Source organism: Hemitrygon akajei, chromosome 22 (genome assembly GCF_048418815.1).
Source record: "Hemitrygon akajei chromosome 22, sHemAka1.3, whole genome shotgun sequence".
NCBI classification, from domain to species: domain Eukaryota; kingdom Metazoa; phylum Chordata; class Chondrichthyes; order Myliobatiformes; family Dasyatidae; genus Hemitrygon; species Hemitrygon akajei.
In genome coordinates this window covers 18178718-18188622 of record NC_133145.1, presented here as the reverse complement: position 1 = coordinate 18188622, position 9905 = coordinate 18178718, and positions in this window count along the sequence as shown.

Sequence of the window (9905 nt, the reverse complement as noted above, 5' to 3'; positions counted from 1 at the left end):
TTTTTCCAGCTGGTCCAGATCCCTCTGCAAGCTTTGAAAACCTTCCTCACTGTCCACTACACCTCCAATCTTTGTATCATCAGCAAATTTGCTGATCCAATTTACCACATTATCATCCAGATCATTGATATAGATGATAAATAACAATGGACGCAGCACTGATCCCTGTGACACACCACTAGTCACAGGCCTCCACTCAGAGAAACGATCCTCCACTACCATTCTTTGACTTTTCCCATTGAGCCAATGTCTAATCTAATTTACTACCTCACCATGTATACCTAGCAACTGAATCTTCCTAACTAACCTCCCATGCGGGACCTTGTCAAAGGCCTTACTGAAGTCCATGTAGGCAACATCCACCGACTTCCCATCATCCACTTTCCTTGTAACCTCCTTGAAAAACTCTAATAGATTTGTTAAACATGACCTACCACGCACAAAGCCAGGTTGACTCCTCCTATTAACTCCTTGTCTATCTAAATACTTGTAGATCCTATCTTTTAGTACTCCTTCCGATAATTTACCTACTATTGTCGTCAAACTTACCGGCCTATAGTTTCCCGGATTACTTTGATTACTTTCAATTTGGCTTGTTGGTTAAATTGTAAAATTTCCCAGATGCAAATGTAGAACAGTGCAATGAAAAAACAGGCCCTTTTGTCCTAACTAACCTCATGATACCTAATCCCTTCTGTCTGCACATGGACATTGTGTGGAACAAAATTTCTACTCTTTTTGTCTGCCAATCTTATTATCGTCCTTTCACTGAATTACATCCTTCTTCCCCATTCCAGTCCCCAGTTACCTTTCTTGAATCTCACTATTTCCTCTACTTGCTGCCATCCCTCTCTCTCTCTCCATCTCAACCCTTCCAGAGACTGAAAGCTATGTACATTCACCTTTAGTTCTCTGAGCCTGAGGATTGCTTCGTGCAACGAGGGCAGTTCCCTGAAAGGAATACTTCACCAAAGTGATCAAGCTGTTTGGGTTCTCCAAAGCCGCTGAAGCTGTGCAGACATCCAATGTGCTGGTCTTTTCAAGGTAAGCACACAATGTCTACTTCAAATGTCATTAGCCTCAGTTCTCAATAAAACTAAGTGTAGTTGAAACTGCATAATCTAAAATAAGCCAAGTGAAAAGAAGTTCAGAGCTGGTCTTTGGGTTGCTTGTGAGGGTTCACAAACTAAAGCACTAAGACCAAAAAATGCCGCATTTATGGGAGGAAATATTTGGAGGTGAGTTATTTGTCCTCTGGATATCCAAAGTTGCAGCTTGGTTAGGGTAGTCATAGTTTACAGGAAATGCCAGATTTCATTAAATCGATTTTTAAACGCTCGCTCATAGGGATGTCAGTTTGTTGCCAAGTTTAAGTAAAATACTGGGGAATAATTAAATAAACTATGTAAAACACTGATAAAACAGTTGTTACCTGGTGTTTATAGCAGAAACAATCAGAAGCTGGCTTCAGGTTTTAGATCACAGAACTGTGAAAAGGTGGAGGAGGCTGAATTTGTTCCCATTGAGGAGGCAATCTGTTCCAAGTTTCTAAAATGATGGAATCAATAATGTGGGTGCTTCTGGTAGAATTAGAAGCAGGATTTAGGGCACTGCAATATTATGATTTATATCTTGAAACATGCAAATGAAGGGGTTTGAGAAAGAAGAGGAAATGCAAGTGAAATGTTTTTTGCAAATGGCAATAAATATGTGGAACTGATTACTGGTATAAGTGATCAAATGAGAAACATAGAAATCCTATAGCACAATACAGGCCCTTCGGCCCACAATGCTGTGCTGAACATGTACTTACTTTAGGAATTACCTAGGGTTACCCATAGCCCTCTATTTTTCTAAGCTCCATCTCCCTATCCAGGAGTCTCTTAAAAGACCCTATCGTATCCGCCTCCACCACTGTCACTGGCAGCCCATTCCACGCACTCACTACACTCTGTGTTTAAAAAAAAATTATCCCTGACATCTCTGAACCTACTTTCAAGCACTTTAAAATTGTGCCCTCAAGTGTTAGCCTGTTCTGGGAAAAAGCCTCTGACTATTCATATGATCAATGCCTCTCGTCATCTTATACACCTCTATCAGGTCACCTGTCATCTTCCGCCGCTCCAAGGAGAAAAGGCCAAGTTCACTCAACCTATTCTTATAAGGCATGTTCCCCAATCCAGGCAACATACTTGTAAATCTCCTCTCCACCCTTTCTATAGTTTCCATGTCCTTTCTGTAGTGAGGTGTCCAGAACTGAGCACAGTACTCCAAGTGGGGTCTGACTAGGGTCCTATATATCTGTGACATTGCCTCTCGGCTCTTAAACTCAATGCAATGATTGATGAAGGCCAATGCACTGCCTGCCTTCTTAACCATGGAGTCAACCTGTGCAGCAGCTTTGAGTGTTCTATTGACTTGGACCCCAAGGTACCTCTGATCCTTTGCACTGCCAAGAGTCTTACCATTAATAATATATTCTGCCATCATATTTGACCTACTAAAATGAACCACCTCACACTTACCTGGGTTGAACTCCATCTTCCACTTCTCAGTCCAGTTGTGCATCTTATTGATGTCCCGCTGTAACCTCTGACAGCCCTCCACACTATCCACAACACCCCCAACCTTTGTGTCATCAGCAAACTTACTAACCCATCCTTCTACTTTGTCATCCAGGTCATTTATAAAAATCATGAAGAGAAGGGCTCCCAGAACAGATCCCTGAGACACACCACTGCTCACTGACCTCCATGCAGAATATGACCCATCTACAACCACTCTTTGCCTTCTGTGAGCAAATCAATTCTGGATCCACAAAGCAAGGTCCCCATGGATCCCATGCCTCCTTACTTTTTCAATAAGTTTTGCATGGGGTACCTTATCAAATGCCTTGCTGAAATCCATATACACTACATCTACTGTTCTACCTTCATCGATGTGTTTAGTCACATCCTCAAAAAATTCAGTCAGGCTTGTAAAGTACGACCTGCCTTTGACAAAGCTATGCTGACTATTCCTTATCATATTATACCTCTCCAAATGGTCATAAATCCTGCCTCTCAGGATCTTCTCCATCAACTTACCAACCACTGAAGTAAGACTCACTGGTCTATAATTTCCTGGGCTTTATTATATCTCGATGAAAGGGCTCAGCATGAACCATTGGCTGTTCATTCTCTTCCATAGATTCTTCCTGACTTGCTGAGATCCTCCAGCATTTTTGTGCATTGCTCTGACTTTCCAGCATCTGCAGAATCTCTTGTGTTTAAACTTTACTATGTTTCAAGTTCAAACATGTTTGTTCTTGGAAAAAAGACTTTTGTTTATATTGTACATTACATTGGCTTCAAGCCACTCAAAGCACTTTACAAGAAATGAAACAGTTTTCAGAGAGTAGTCAATATGAAAAAAAAATGATGGCTAAATTGTACACGGCCAGCTTCCACTAACAGTACATAAATGACTAGATGGAGGTCTCAGCCCAAAATGTTGATTATTAATTCATTTCCATGGATGCTGCCTCTCCTGCTGAGTTCCTCCAGCTTTTTGTGTTTCCTTTTGGATTTTCAGCATCTGCAGAATTTCTTATGTGAACCAGATGATGACCTCTCAAAGCTTTGTTCAGTTGGAGCAGTCCACCCACAGGACACATCAGCTGTTAAACCAATCCCTGTTCGCACACTTAGCTTGATGTAATCGATCCTATTGAACTATTTAAATAAGGGAGAGAATCTCTCTCTGACATCCCTCCCAATATTTATTTCTCAAAGAATATAATTTAAAACATTAACTATTTACATGTTGTGGGACCTTTCATGTGCAAATTAGCTTCCTGCTTCCCTAAATTGCAAAGCACCTGGTGAGTCATAATGTGTTTTGAGATATCCTTGGCTCCTTAATGGAATTGTTTAAATAAAAGTCTTTGCAATAAATGGGATTCTCGATAAATTAAGAAGTAAACCAAGAAGTGAACGAGATGGAACAATGATTTTAAGTTGAATGCAGCTATGATGTTGTTGCCTTTATCTGGATGTGTACAGAATAATAGACTGTGACTAAATGTGTTTTATTTTGTTATGATGAGGAGTAGGGCCGTTTGAGTCAATGCTGACTCTCAGAGCATTCCCATCAATCCTATTCCCACATGTATTTCCTAGCACCTTATTCCTTCTCACATGCTCATCACCTTCATCCCGAATCTCCAACAAACCTTGACTTTGGGGTGATTGACAGTAGCCAGTTACTTTGCCTATCAGTGCACCTTTAGGACTAAGAGGAAGCTAGGGCACAAAGTGGAAATCCATATGATCACAGGGACAATGTAAAAAAAGTCACACAGACTGCACCGGAAGTCAGAATCCAACTATTCAGGTTGGAGCTGTGAAACTAATCTGAAGTGAACTTTGAATTCCAAATTGGTTGAGAGGTTATTCTCTTCTTGTCTTATTCCCAACAAACATGTGTGGGTAACAAGAGTTCAGTTTGTTTTATTGTTCTTCTCCATTAACTCGCATCCTGGCTTAGAAGTAAACCTGCAACTGGAAGCCTAACTGTGGAGTCATGGTGTCATTGAGATGCCGATCTACACTCATCTCACTCTCCTGTGTTTAGCCTTTATCCCTCTATTGCTTTCTGACCCCTTAGCCTGTCCAAATGCTTTTAAAACACTTTGATTGTACCTACCTCTACCACCTCTTCTGGCAGTTTGTTCCATCTCCCCATCACCCTCTGTGTGGAGAAACTTGCTCCTCAGAATACCTTTAAATATCTTCCCTTTCACTTTAGTTTCCATCTCCTATACCCTTGGACAAATATGGTGACAATACACTATGTACGAAAGCTCCTGCAGTAAGTGAGAAAAATCCCAGCCTATCCAGTCTCTTTTTGTAACTAAAACCTTTTATTCTATGCAACATGCTGGTGAACCTCTTCTGAACTCTTTCAAGCATTATTGTATCCTTTCTACAGACTGGTGATAAAGAGTGTGCATAATTTTCCAAGTGTGGCCTAACTAACAGCTGCAACATGACATCCCAATTTCCCTGCCAATGAAGCTAAATGTCTTCTCCACTACCCTACCCACCTTTGTCACCATTTTCAGGAAGCGGTGAACTTGCACTGCACCCTTCAGCTGTTAATTATACAGTGTCTACAAAAAGTATTCACCACCCCCCTAAGGTTTTCAGGTTTCAGTGCTTTACAACATTGAATCACAGTGGATTTAAATTGGTTTTTTGACACTGATCAACAGAAAAGATTATTTCATGTCAAAGTGAAAACAGATCTCTACAAAGTGATCTAAATTAAATACAAATATAAAACACAAGATAATTGATTGCCTAAGTAGCAAGCCCCTTCAAGTCAGTATATTGTAGATGTACTTTTGGCAGCAATTACAGCCTTGAGTCTGTGTGGATAGGTCTCTATCAGCTTTGCACATCTGAATACTGCAATCTTTCCATATTCTTCATTACAAAACTGCTCAAGCTCTGTCAGATTTCATGGGGTTCATGAGTGAACAGCCCTTTTCAAGTCCAGCCACAAATTCTCATTTGGAGTGAGGTCTGGACTCTGACTTGGCCACTCCAGGACATTAACTTTGTTGTTTTTAAGCCATTCCTGCATAGCTTTCGCTTTATGGTTGGGTCATTGTTTTGATGGAAAACAAAATCTTCTCTCAAGTAGCAGATCTCTTGTAGACTGGTAGGTAGGTTTTCTCTTGTAGGTTTTCCTTTAGGATTTCCTCGTATTTTGCTGCATTCAATTTACCCTCTACCTTCACAAGCTTTCCAGGGCCTGCTGCAGTGAAATATCCCCACAGCATGATGCAGCCACCGCCATGCTTCACAGTAGGGATGGTGTGTTTTTAATGATGTGCAGTGTTTGGCTTACGCCAAACATTGGGGTTTGGTCTGATGGCCAAAGAGCTCAATTTTGGTTTCATCAGACCATAGACCCTTCTTCTAGCTGACTTCAGAGCCTCCCACATACCTCCTGGCAAACTCTAGCTGAGATTTCATGGAAGTTTTTTTCAACAGTGTCTTTCTCTTTGCCATTCTCCCACAAAGCTGTGACTGATGAAGCATCTGGGCAAGAGTTGTTGTACACGCAGTCTCTCCCATCAGTCACTGAAACTTGGTGGCCTCCCTCACAAGTCCCCTTCTTGCATGGTCAGTCAGTTTTTGAGGATGGCCTGCTCTAGGCATACTCGGCTGTGCCATATTCTTTCCATTTCTTGATGATTGACTTAACTGTGCTCCAAGGAATATTCAGTGACTTGGAAATTTTCTTGACTTGTGTTTTTCAATAACCTTTTTGCGGATTTGCTTGGAGTGTTCCTTCATCTTCAAGGTGCAGTTTTTGCCAGGATACTGATTCACCAGCGGTTGGATCTTCTAGATGCAAGTGTTATTTTCACTACAGACAAATGAAACACCTTGACTGCACACGGCGATCTCTATTTAACAAATTATGTGACCTCTCAAACCAATTAGCTGCACCAGTGATGGTTTGGTGTGTCATATTAAAGGTGGTGAATACTTATGCAGTCAATTATCTTGTGTTTTATACTTGTAATTCATTTCGATCACTTTGTAGAGATTGGTTTTCACTCTGACAAAAAAAGTCTTTTTCTGTTAATCAGTGTCAAAAAAAGCCAAATTAAATCCACTGTGATTCAATGTTGTAAAACAATAAAACACGAAAATTTCCAAGAAAGGTGAATACTTTTTATAGCCGCGCCACCACACCCCACACCCCAATTTTAGATGATGCAATATGCAATACTTCACTCATCTCTGGATTTATTCTCATATAACATTCATTTTGAGAGGACTCGAACATAAAAGGATGTAATGTTGAGGCTTTATAAAGCACTGGTAAGGCCTCACTTCGAGTATTCTAAGCACTTTTGGTCCCCTTATCTAAGAAAGGATGTACTGACATTGGAGTGGGTTCAAAGGAGGTTCATGAAAATGATTCCAGAATTGAAAATGCTTGTCAAGGAGTGTTTGATGGCTCTGGGCCTCTATTCATTGGAATTCAGAAGAATGAGGGGTGATCTCATTGAAGCCAATCGAACATTGAGAGGCCTCAACAGAGTAAATCTGGAGAGGATGTTTCCTGTGATGCGAGATTCTAAGACCAGAGGACACAGCCTCAGAATAGAGGGTCATCCTTTTAGAAAGGAGATGAGGAGGAATTTCTTTTGCCAGAGAGTGGTGAATCTGTGGAATTTGTTGCCATGGGCAGCTGTGGGGGCGAAGTCATTGGATATATTTAAGGCAGAGGTTGGTCAGGGCATGAAGGGATATGGGGAGAAGGCAGGAGATTGGGTCTGGGAGGGAAAATGGATCAGCTATGATGAAATGGCGGAGCAGGCTCAGTGGGCCAAATGGCCTAATTCTGCTCCTATATCTTTTAGTATTATGGTCTTGTACCATGACTCTGCCCAACTTTCCAACTGATCCATGTCCCTCTACATTCCTAGGCAATGATCCTCACTAATTACAACACTACCAATTTTCTTATCAGCAAACTTAATTAACAGACCACAGACAATCTCATCCAAGCCACTTATATATGTAAATGACAAACAACAAAGGTCTCAGTCCTGATCCCTATGGTTCACCACTGGTTACAAACTTCCAGTCAAGAAATAAACCTTCCACCATTGCCTTATCTTTCTGGATTAATCTACCATATGGGACCTTGACAAAACCAAGCTGAAGTCCATGTACATCTACTGCCCTGTTTTCATCAATTTTCTTAGAAACCTCCTTTAAAACCTCAGATTATGTGAGGCAGGAAACCGATTGAGTGCACAAAACTATGCTACCTCTGCTTAATCAGTCCCTGCCTTTCCAAGTGATTATAAATCTTAGCCCTTGGAATTTTTTACTACAAAGTTTCCTTGCTACTGATGTAATTCTGTAGTTTTACTGGTTACTACTATCATCCTTTGCTACCCTATGGTAGTCCGGTAACTCACCCTCGGCCAAGATGTTGTTAAAATCTCCATCAGAGCCCCAGAAATCTCTTACTGGTTCTCATAACACGCTGGGACAGATTTAATCAAGTTCAGGGGATTTTTCCATCTGACTGTTTATCTCTAATACTCCCCCTTTGCCTACACACATATGTTCCAAACAATCAGCATAAACCTCCCTTACTTTCCATCCTCCCCTTCCTTCTCACTGGTGTGCAGTGATGATCAGGTTTACTTCATTATTTATCACAGCAAATGAGGTCAGGAATGACACATTGAGAATCTTCTCTATTTATTTTAAAGCATAATTTTAAATTCAGTTTCAACTACATAAAAGTAGGGCTACTGCATAAACATTTGAGAAAATCAGGACACAGTTTATCTAAAGGAACCAACATTCTGCACAAGGATATGGAGCAAATGTGTTAGTACAAGACATGGTTGCAACTGGATGCACGTACTCTGCTTTGCTTTTTGAGGTTCCCTCGTTTTTTTCAAAACTGCTGTGAAAAACAGTGAAGCCATTGGTTACCAGTCCATTTGGAGGGAATTTAAACTTTTGCAGACATTATTTTCAAACTGATCTTCACACTGAAAAAAGTTGGAGATCTCCCTTGCTTACTGAGCCAGCAGGAACAGGAATATTAGTGCATGAAACTTTATACCATTATTCCTTATTGGCTGTCACTCATAAACACCATATCATCTTCTGCATGAATGTGGTCACTGTTTCATGTCAAACATTACACATTGACTTCTTAAGAGGATTCAGTTCATGTTGGTAACAGTAAGGATATAAATATATATTGTTAAATATGTTCAATTTCTCAGTAGGTATTAGACTAAAGAGACATCTATTCCCTCTACTGTAATAGACTTTACATAAGATAAATTCATACAAATTTTAATTGATAAACGTAACCAATTAAAATAATTCCTGTACTTTAGAACTTGTGTGGGGAGAATGGTGTGAAAACTAAGACTAAGCAGTCTATCATTTACTAAATGATCATTATAGTTATTAAACTATGAAGAACTCCAGGTAATGTTTGATGAATATAATACTGTCAATTGAAAGACAATACTTCTATTATTGGTTAAAGTTTCACATTTCATTCTTCCCAAAACTAATGGCGACAAGAACATTACTTGGCTTTTCTGCATTGAAAAGATGCTGGATATTCTAAGTCGGACATGTCCCTGCTGGCTAATGAATAAATGCAATTTCATCACGTAGCATTCCTCACTTTTCAGTAAAATAGTATTTTCAGTTGAAACAACAGTACCCACATGTCTTGAAATTCCAATGTCCTAATCAAATTTTTAATAGCTGTTTGGTAATAGATATGACTGAAACCAGAATTGTCCCCCTCAATGACATTCTTGTAATCTATAAGAAATTATCCAATAAATGAAACAACTGTCATGAAGTAACTTTTTCATGGTTTTTTTCTTTTTTGTAAAAATAGTCTTCTTGCAATTTTAATAGTCTTACAATTTTCAAAAGATTTTTTTAAACAGATGTACAAACCTTAAAATAGAATGTCACCTTCCCCAACATTTAATTCTTTTGCCTGTTCTTTTCTGCTCCCCCAGGTACAAATTAGATAATTAAAAACAAACACAAATACCCTTCCTGTCTGTTTTTTTTAAAGTAATGACAAAGAATATTTTTAAAAAGGGACAAATCTGTTTCGAACCGGTTCCCATTTTCTGATATGGAACTGTAATAATTTCAAGGGCATGCTTGATAAAAAAAAAGGTAAGTGTTTAAAGACATCATTCACACCCTCATTCATAAGTTTGTGATGCAGCTAACAGTACTCCAGCACCAAATGTATTCATATGCAAATCCATCTTTGGAAAATCTATTGATATGTATTTATAAAAAGAATAGTGAGGACAATCTTCTTAC